The sequence below is a fragment of the Oncorhynchus nerka genome, linkage group LG20 (assembly GCF_034236695.1).
Source record: "Oncorhynchus nerka isolate Pitt River linkage group LG20, Oner_Uvic_2.0, whole genome shotgun sequence".
Taxonomy (NCBI): Eukaryota; Metazoa; Chordata; class Actinopteri; order Salmoniformes; family Salmonidae; genus Oncorhynchus; species Oncorhynchus nerka.
The window spans coordinates 88,829,855-88,840,833 of NC_088415.1; the positions used below are offsets into that span (position 1 = coordinate 88,829,855).

General features: G+C 43.5%; 1 long non-coding RNA gene across 1 annotated transcript; it reads right to left on the bottom strand.

Annotated features, from left to right (window-relative positions):
• Nucleotides 1-5,559: 5,559 nt before the first annotated feature.
• LOC135563071 (uncharacterized) lies at nt 5,560-9,730 on the bottom strand. Its single transcript, XR_010460268.1, has 4 exons — nt 9,500-9,730; nt 9,295-9,408; nt 8,629-8,709; nt 5,560-8,512 (listed from the first exon to the last, which is right to left on the bottom strand). It is a non-coding gene; the product is annotated as an uncharacterized LOC135563071 (long non-coding RNA).
• Between the last annotated feature and the right edge of the window lie 1,249 nt (nt 9,731-10,979).

A 10,979-nucleotide genomic window follows, 5' to 3' on the forward strand; every position in this document is an offset into this window, starting at 1 on the left:
TATTTAAGGGAGAGATGCAATCCTACTAGCCTCATCTAATCCATAGCCATCTCGAGACAATGCTGATGTGTTTTTCTCATCGTTACCAGGTGTCCTAATTATATCAGTACACTCGTAACAATTTAAGCATTAAGAAATGTATATTCGATTAAATAAACCTCACGTAGCAAATAAGCAATTCATGTTTTTGTTGCTCAAATTCAACACTCATTGACCTCCTTGTTTGACAACACAACGAAAAACGCCACTTGCTGGATGGAGGCAGAGTTGGGCCTCTCTTCCTCTGATCACAGCCACCTACTGGGCTGGAGGGTGTACTTCTTATGCTTTTCTGGCAGACTTGAGGCAAAGAATTGCAAAACTACCTCAAGATTGACCAGAGCATGTCGTTTCCATTGGGAGCAGAACAAACAAGGTGGGCAGAGCCAACCGAGGTAGTGAGATCCAATTGGCCGCTCTAGCATTTATTTGCATATTTACATTAGGGAACACCTACTTGCCCTTGCAATCTGTCACGTAGAGTAGGCCAGAAGGCTAAACTGGATAACCTAACCTCTATGAAAATAAAAAGATGGCGGAGCCGCAAAAGTTCTTCTGTGCAAAGGTGTTTATTTACAAGTGATTCCGGAACAAAAAAAACAACAGTACTGCCATCAACGTCTACCTTATGGGACAGCTTAAACACAATGCTGCCCCATCCACAGCTCAATCCAAAATGCCTCTCCCCATGACTGAAAGAGAGGCTCCCTTTTGTAGGGCCAGCCCCTCCCCTCAGAACAATTAACCCTCATTAATTAATCAATTAACAATACAAACCTACATTTTCCATGAACTAAACATACTAAAGGATATACATTGCAACACGGTTTTAAACAATATCACAACATAACATTTACAACATTACATCACTACTGACAATATCTTTCAATATGCCCATATGCATTAATGAGCCATTTGGGACAGGCACTATAAAGCCAACCCAATTCCCTTAGCTCGGGTCCTTTTCCAGCATACCCGGAAGCTACAGAGATGGAGAGAGAGGAACAGAACAAACAAACAATGCGCTCATCCACAACATTGATAAGTATAATAATTATTGTATCTCTCAAATATGAACATTGACAAGTGTGAAATGCATGCACCAAGACAGAAGTTAATTTGTGTGTCGACCCACATTGTTAACTTATGGTATAATGGCGCAGGGAGGAGTGATGAATATGTGTGTGCGTTAACGAACCAAATGCTGCCCGCGGCCAGTGACGGACTTCTACGTCACACAATCCCAAACAACATTTTTTTTTGACTTTGTCAAAGGGTAGTCCACTCTGTTACATTATAGTTTTGGAAACAGAACTGTATGGAGACCAAATGTCTGTCAATCGATCTTTCTCCATCTTCTCCCCTTGCCGGCCACTGGGCTTCCTCTCATCACCATATTTCGTAGTGAGTGGAAATGCCACATTTATACATCTGGTGAAATATCTGTCTCATTGTGCAACAGGCACTTCTTTGGTATATAATGGAAGATGAGGGATCAGCCCAAAACTACACGGCAGGACCTGGTCAATGACCTGAAGAGAGCTGGGACCACAGTCTCAAAGAAAACCATTAGTAACACACTACGCTGTCATGGATTAAAAACCGGCAGCGCACGCAATGTCCCCCTGCTCAAGCCAGCGCATGTCCAGGCCCGTCTGAAGTTTGCCAATGACCATCTGGATGATCCAGAGGAGGAATGGGAGAAGGTCATGTGGTCTGATGAGACAAAAATGGAGCTTTTTGGTCCAAACATGCCGATGCTGTATCTGACCAGAGCACCTTCTTCCAGTCATAATTTAAATGATGTTTGGCAAACTCCAAGAACTTGCATCTGTGTCTTGGGGTCATTAGGGCTTTCTTCTGGCAACCCTTCCAAAGAGCCTGTGGTTGTGGAGGTGGCATCTGATGGTGCTTTTTTTTTTTTTTTAAACCTGATGACCCCAAGACGCCACCAAGGCCTGCAATTCTTTCACAGTGATTCTTGGGAATTTTCTTGCTTCTCTCACGATCCTCCTCCCTATCCTGGGGGGCAAAATGCATTTTTGTCCTCTACCCGTGAGGTTAAGGATAAGTTTCTGAAGTTCCATGTATAATACTTCTATCTTTTATCAATGTTTATTATGAGTATTTCTGTAAAATGATGTGGCTCTCTGCAAAATCACCGGATGTTTGAAGCAAAATACACTGCTCAAAAAAATAAAGGGAACACTAAAATAACACATCCTTATTAAATACTTTCTTTACATAGTTGAATGTGCTGACAACAAAATCACACAAATTATCAATGGAAATCAAATGGAGGTCTGGATTTGGAGTCACACTCAAAATTAAAGTGGAAAACCACACTACAGGCTGATCCAACTTTGATGTAATGTCCTTAAAACAAGTCAAAATGAGGCTCAGTAGTGTGTGTGGCCTCCACGTGCCTGTATGACCTCCCTACAACACCTGGGCATGCTCCTGATGAGGTGGCGGATGGTCTCCTGAGGAATCTCCTCCCAGACCTGGACTAAAGCATCCGCCAACTCCTGGACAGTCTGTGGTGCAATGTGGCGTTGGTGGATGGAGCGAGACATGATGTGCTCAATTGGATTCAGGCCTGGGGAACAGGTGGGCCAGTCCATAGCATCAATGTCATCCTCTTGCAGGAACTGCTGACACACTCCAGCCACATGAGGTCTTGCATTAGGAGGAACCCAGGGCCAACCGCACCAGCATATGGTCTCACAACGGGTCTGAGGATCTCATCTCGGTACCTAATGGCAGTCAGGCTACCTCTGGCGAGCACATGGAGGGCTGTGCGGCCCCCCCAAATAAATGCCACCCCACACCATGACTGACCCACCGCCAAACCAGACTCACGTCTGTCACATGTGCTCAGTGTGAACCTGCTTTTATCTGTGAAAAGTACAGGGCACCAGTGGCGAATTTGCCAATCTTGGTGTTCTCTGGCAAATGCCAAACGTCCTGCACGGTGTTGGGCTGTAAGCACAATCCCCACCTGTGGACGTCGGGCCCTCATACCACCCTCATGGAGTCTGTTTCTGACCGTTTGAGCAGACGCATGCACATTTGTGGCCTGCTGGAGGTAATTTTGCAGGGCTCTGGCAGTGCTCCTCCTGCTCCTCCTTGCACAAAGGCGGAGGTAGCGGTCCTGCTGCTGGGTTGTTGCCCTCCTACGGCCTCCTCCACATCTCCTGATGTACTGACTGGCCTGTCTCCTGGTAGCGCCTCCATGCTCTGGACACTACGCTGACAGACACCGCAAACCTTCTTGCCACAGCTCTCCTGGATGAGCTGCACTACCTGAGCCACTTGTGTGGGTTGTAGACTCAGTCTCATGCTACCACTAGAGTGAAAGCACCGCCAGCATTCAAATGTGACCAAAACATCAGCCAGGAAGCATAGGAACTGAGAAGTGGTCTGTGGTCACCACCTGCAGAACCACTCCTTTATTGGGGGTGTCTTGCTAATTGCCTATAATTTCCACCTGTTGTCTATTCCATTTGCACAACTGCATGTGAAATTTGTCAATCAGTGTTGCTTCCTAAGTTGACAGTTTGATTTCACAGAAGTGTGATTGACTTGGAGTTACATTGTGTTTAAGTGTTCCCTTTATTTTTTTGAGCAGCGTATGTTGTGTTTTCACTGTAAAACATTTAAAAAATCAGACACGATAGGTAGATTAACAAGATGTTTATTTCATTTGCTGTATTGGACTTGTTAATGTGTGAAAGTTGGGGGGGGTCCTAGACAGGTTATAACTACTTTTCAGTGTTCTGATACTTCTAGGTTGGAGTTGTATTTTTATGACAACATAGCTATAGTATTGCTTACTAGGTGTGTCCAATTAATTGTGTAACCACTCCCTCTTCCAATTAGGGGTAATTGAAAAGCTATTAAAAAGAGGACCTTGTATTCCTTTTGTTTATACTCCCTGACGAAGGCCATGCAGCTGAAACGCGTCGGTAAAAAAAAAAAACTTTGTTTCTATTGAACATGCTATACTAATAAAGGCATTTTAATCAATTATATGAAGAGTACCTTGGTCCTCCTTTCTTATTGGTATACAGACACTTGTCTGACTGGATGGGGAGGGACTTGTCAGGCTCGGGTAGTTAGTGTGTGGCCACCCTCGGGACCCCACATCAACCTTCTGGAACTGGAGATCGTTCTACTGGTTATGACCCACTTCATGTCTACCCTATCGGGCCACGACGTGCTGGTCTAGTCGGACAACCGAACTACAGTAGCCTACATATATCGCCAAGGGGGAGTCAGGTCTCCTGCACTCCACCGGTTGGCGGAGGAATTGTGGCTGTGGGCTCACGAGCACCTTCACTCGTTGACAGCAGCACACATTCCAGGCTATCAGAACGTCGGCGCAGACCTCATGTTTCGAGGGGGTCTCCTAGACGAGTGGCAGCTGCTCCCCAGAGTTGTCCAAATATGGGAATGGTTCTGGAGAGCAGTGGTGGATCTGTTCTCTTCATGTGTGAATGTGCAATGTCTCCTATATTTCTCTCTACGAGCCCAGGACGAACCACTACTAAGGATAGATGCTTTTGCGCACCAGTGGCCAGATGTTCCCCTGTACGCATTTCCATCACTGCAAGCCCACGTGAGAACAGGAGAGCTGTCAATCATATTGATAGTTCCCGATCTCCAAACGGGCTCCGTGGTACGCAGAAATTACTCAAATGTTCATTGCACCATCATGGCCAATTCCACAAAGAGGATGCAGGCATGATAGAGCAATTGCCCCTGAGAGGGTCAGGTTAGAGTGCCAACTGATTCAGTAATCAGAACCACTTGCGTAGCAGATAGAACGTGTCTTCACAATGGTGTACCACAGAGAATGTGGCTCCCGTGTGCTGTCAGGTCGAAAGCGTGCCCTCATTCCTACAGTTCATGTTTGACAAGCAGCGCTCATCCGCCACAGTCTTCAGTCACTCTAGTGAAGGTTAAGACCTCATACAGGTCTAGACCATAGACCTCATACAGACCGTTGAGCTATGGACTTTATTCTCCCCTCCCCATGCAGAGGAGAGACTTCATCGCTTGTGCCTGGTGTACCAATACCTAAGTAAGTAAGAGCCCACTCCACTCATGGAGTAGTGGCGTCTATGGCCCTTTTCAGAGGAACTGGGGGAGAGGATATTTATGCAGCGGCGTCGTGGTCTTCACCTGTTGGACATGTCATCTAGCTCGTTCTGTACTCAACGTGGCTGAAGGGAGAACTTGAGTTAAGTAAAGATGCGGGACTATTGGGCTGGGTTCCCATTCGGTCCGCTCTTTATGGCAAAAGGAGAGATACATGCGACATGAGCTCCGTTTGACTTTGTCAGTAGGGAATGTCAGGCCTATATTCTGTCCACGAATCATTAGCTTTGCCTATGGACTGAGTGTGGTGGGTTACACTGAGAAAGTCTTCTAAGTTGGTTCAGCCTGTACTGTGAAGGTTAGAATTAAGGACCAATGGACAGGGTTTCCATCAGAATGACTACAGTACCTTGCAAAAGTATTCATCCCCCTTGGCGGTTTTCCTTTTATTGCATTACAACCTGTAATGTAAATGGATTTTATTTGGATTTCATGTAATGGACACACACAAAAAAGAGTCAATTGTTGAAGTGAAATGAAAAAAATTACTTAAAGTGGTGCGTGCATATGTATTCACCCCTTAAGATCTGGTGCAACCAATTACCCTCAGAAGTCACATAGGTGAACTTTTATTTAATTGTGTGCAATCTAAGTGTATATACACACACACACATTCTGAAAGGCCCCGGAGTCTGCAACACCACCAAACAAGCGGCACCGTGAAGACCAAGAATCTCTCCAAACAGGTCAGGGACAAAGTTGTGGACAAGTACAGATCAGGGTTGGGTTATTCAAAAAAAAATCAAAAACTGTGAACATCCCACAGAGCACCATTAAATCCATTATTAAAAATGTTTAAGAATATGGCACCACAACAAACCTGCCAAGAGAGGGCCGCCCACCAAAGAGACCAAAGATTACCCTGAAGGAGCTGCAAAGCAGAGATTGGAGTATCTGTCCATAGGACCACTTTAAGGCGTACACTCCACAGAGCTGGGCTTTACAGTATGTGGCCAGAAAAAGCCATAAATTAGCAAACACATTTGGTGTTCGCCAAAAGACATGTGGGAGACCACCCAAACATATGGAAGAAGGTACTCTGGTCAGATGAGACTAAGATTGAGCTTTTTGGCCATCAACGAAAAACGCTATATCTGTCGCAAACACAACACCTCATCAACCGTAGAACACCATCCCCACAGTGAAGCAAGGTGGTGGCGATATTTTTCAAATCGTCAGGGGCCGGGAAACTGATCAAAATAGAAGGAATGCTGGATGCGCTAAATACAGGGAAACCGGTTTCAATCAACGAGATTTGAGACTGGGATGGAGGTCCACCTTCCAGCAGGACAATGACGCTAAAGCAACACTCGACTGGTTGAAGGGGAAACATTTCAATGTCTTGGAATGGCCTAGTCAAAGCCCGGACCTAAATCCAATTGAGAATCTGTGCTATGACTTAAAGATTGCTGCATACCAGCGGAACGCATCCAGATTGGTCTTGAAGAATGAGCAAAATTACCAGTGGCTAGATGTACCAAGCTTATAGAGACATAGCTACAAGTCTCTTGGGGTGTAATTGCTGCCAAAAGGTGGCGAATAGTTTTGCACATGTTTTTATTTCTTGTTTGTTTCAAAATGGTAGGCATGTTGTGTAAATCAAATGAGCTCCCCTATGTAGAACATATAGTTACCAGAGTTGTAACTCCAGTTCTGTGAGTGAAGCCCCATAGGACTTAAGGCCCTGCCGACCCCCAGTTTCACTGAAGATAATGGGAGGAAGGGACACCTGTACTCCCATTGGCTGCAAGTGTGTGCATAATTTTTCACAGGCTATTCACTCCCTAGGCAGTGGGATAAACCACTAGGAGCAGAGCTCCACTCATACAACTAGAATTACAACTCCAGTAACTATTGATACGAGAGGTGACAGCAGGGAGTCACGGACGCCCACTAATCTCTGATTGGTTGCTGCACACCTTCACTTGAAGTTCGGGATAGTCCCAGTTTCCTAAGATCTACTACTGGATAGAGCTTTACAGAGGGCTGGCTTTGGGACTGTGACCAATGCACTCTATAACAACACAGAATTTAAACAAAGTTAACTTGTTTGAAAATGTATTTTTATATCAACAACTTTTTACGTACCTGAATATTTGTTATCCACTATGTGTGTGTGTTTGTGTATATATCGGCTAATTCTTTATTTTGGTTTTCACAGCTACATAGGCTGGATAAGGCAGCTTGACACGTTGGCTGGGACAAGAATGCATGCTGTCCAACACTATATTTGGAAAAAGGATCAGCAGTTAAGGTCCAAAGGCCCCAGCTGGGGTGTGACAGAATAAAAAAGGCAGATGAGTGAAAGAGGAGAGCACAGTGGCTTGTTGGAAAATACAAACACCCACCTCTACACCTGAAATGTAGCCGTCCATGGTGGCCTGCAGTTCTCTTAGTTAATCTTAAACAATACAACTTGAAAGAAAAACAATTACCCCCCCCAAAAATGAATGCATTCATAATTAAATATAGCAACTAATGCCCGTTTTGTCCTTCTGTAGACAATAACCCGATACCAGCTCCAACCAGAAGGTTGTTGACCTCCCAAAACCCAAAGCAAACTTTAATGCCGTTTGGTCTACAGACATATGTTCACAGTGACTAAGGAACATACTGAATTGACAATGTGCAGACTCAGTGAACACAGCCTGGCCATAGGGACCAGACCCTAAGTTCATTATGTTACCTATAAAAACCTAGTAGTGATCTGCAGTCACAGGCAGACTTGGCTGCCCTGAGAGAAGTAGAAACAGAGCTGCAATCATTTTACACTGCAAGACATACAGGCAATTTTCTTCCCAAAATGGTAAAACAAAGATTTAGAAAAAAAGAATCCAATAACATCCTTATTTCACCCCTCATACTGGTTAAATTAGAGTAAGCTTTACTTTCAACAGTAATATTATTTCGTAAATGTACAACATTGAAATAAGTTGTGGGGTAATCCATGTGAATCTTAAGTAGCAGACTGTTCTCACTTTTTCTTAAAATATATGTGGAGTACCAGCAAAGGAGGGTACGTTTAAGAATATTTATCTACGTGGAATACGATAATATAAGGGATTCAAAATAGTATTTGAGACAATTGTATTGTTTTGAAAATCCCAACCGAAACTCCCAAAAGGCTACATTATAAATGCTTTATAAGTGCTTTATAAGGACGGCCTCTGATCATCAGTACACGTTCTTTCATTAGTTATCAGAAACAGCCAAGGCATCCAGTCTGAAGGTCTTCTTCGGCACGTAAGGATAAAGGTGTAAGCACTCCACGTTGAAGAGATGAACACTTGTCATATCGGATGTTATCTTGCTGAAAATAATGATTTTTGTTAGGAGAAAAAGTTTATGAAATTAGAATTGAACAAAATGTGTATTTTTAAAGTAGAAGTATTTTTTTTGTGTACGACATGTTTTGAAGCTCATTACCTTCTTCACATCTTTGTGGAGAACACAGTCAATGTAGGGGTCATGGAAGTCTTTTCTGCAAACAACACAGTTTATATAAGGCTGCAGAGACAGAGAAAGCACATTAAGTAAACATGTATAGACGTTGTTGTTACATTTAACCTTTATTTACCTAGGCAAGTCAGTTGAACAAATTCTTATTTACAATGACGGCCAAACCCGGACAATGCTGGGCCAATTGTGTGCCGCCCTATGGGTCTCCCAATCACGGCCGGATGTGATACAACCTGGATTCAAACCAGGGACTGTAGTGACACCGCTGCGCCACATGGGAGCCCTAAACACTGAATTCCTGCATTTGGACATGGGTGAGCTTGTACTGACCTCCTTCATAGTCCAGAGTCGAGGTAAATTCAATATTTAAACTGAAATCTACTCTTGTGCTTCAGCTTCACTATCTACAAATCAGAAATGATCACAGAGGGCTACAACTCTAATCACGTACATGGAGGATCCTTACTACTACCATGAAGCACTGCTCTAAACCAGAGCATGGAGTTGAATGTATCCTTATCCTTTACAAAGAAAACTATTTCAAATAGTATGTGGATATTTAAGACTCACAGCTATGGCATGTTACCAAGCGATAAGAGGATATAAGACACATGGAGGATCTGAACTACTCACCCTTCTGGATTTAAAGCTACATTCAGGGCGATGTTCATGTTCACTATCACTACTGGCCTTAGGGCAGTCTGTTGCTTTCAACAACAAGTTGATTTTAAATTCCCCAGCCTTGGTCTGTAGACAAAGATGGAAGGAGCCATTTATCATATTTATGATAAACAGTGAATCATACATGAAAAAATAATAATAATAATTTAAATCTTACCTCAGATTGTCCAATAACTTGAAAAAAATTGAGGTGCTCTTTTGGATTGTATTTCTGAATCGCACTATTCTTATTTGCATATCTTATAGCCATGTCAACATGTTTCTTGTCAACATCCCTCAACATATCATAGTTGCTCTGTCCGTTAGCTATAAACAGCAAGGCTGCTGATGTGACCAGCAGAACACTCAGGAGGCCACTCATCTCCATCTCAACACTGGACAGTTAGACACAATGCTAATAGGTATATATGTACATGCAGATCAAACATTAACTTTGGTTCAAGGACTTTCACTCAAGTTCAATGGATCTTGGTCCAGTGCAGAGCAAATAAAGATGCTTCATATGTTGTCTTGCTAAAGTCCAGTGACATTTTCATGAGCGCACGCCAAAACCATAGTGTTAACACAACATGCTGACTACACTCGGCACGCGCTTGCGTCCGCATGGTGATTTTGTCCATCCACACCTAACACGATCAGGACAAGTAGGTTGAAATATCAAAACAAACTCTGTCCCTCCCCCAAAGTAATATCATTGGTTCAATGTTGTTAGCGCCTTTTCTTGATAGTTTACAATAAATAGTAGTTGCACTTTCAGACGTCCCTTGTTTCTTCCTATTTACTTCAGCTCTGGCACAAGTGCACAAATGCCTCATCCTTCAAGATAGCAGCAGAAGGGATTGGCTTCCTGACAAACGCAAGCAGCTCTTCATCCACATCTTGATGGTTGACCTTGTGTTTTATTTTTCTTGGCTGCCAGTCTTGAGCCACGTCTGTTAGTGGTTGGTCTTGACTGTTGTTCAGGGGTCTGAAGCACAAGGTCACCATGTCGTCGGGCTCCACAGGTTATGGATGGAAGCAAATTAGTATTTTCAAGGCTGACGTTGCCTTTTGAGCTGAAAATAGGTCAACATGTTAATGAAAAGTCAAATGTGTTTAAGTAAACTTTAGAAACCTCAGCTCAGGCTTAATGAATCATTTCTCAAATCTGGGCCACAAAGTCTAACAATGATAGTTTTCATCATTGATCTGTTTCACCCGTCTTTGTGCTTGTCTCCACCCCCCTCAAGGTGTCGCCTATTATCCAGTTTGTTTTGTTTGTAAAACCTACCAACGTTTGTTCCCCTGCTCCTTCCTAGTTTTGACCGTTCTGCCTGCCCTGCCCTGACGTTCTGTACCTAGCCCCACCTCACTGGATTATTGACCCCTGCCTGCATTAGAAAGAAATGTTTCTTCCACACCGTCTACATCTGGGGTCACACCTGAAATGTGATATAAGGCACCGATTCATAATCTATAAGCCAGCAGTTGACATTCACAAATCAAGTAGTTACTTAGCAGCTCGACAATAAAGCCAGCAATACTGCAAAACCTCGAGGTTCGGAATTCAGTGCGATCAATTCAAATGAACAGTACCAGTCAAAAGTTTGGACATACCTACGATGGTTTGTTCTTAAATTTGACTGTTTTCTACATTG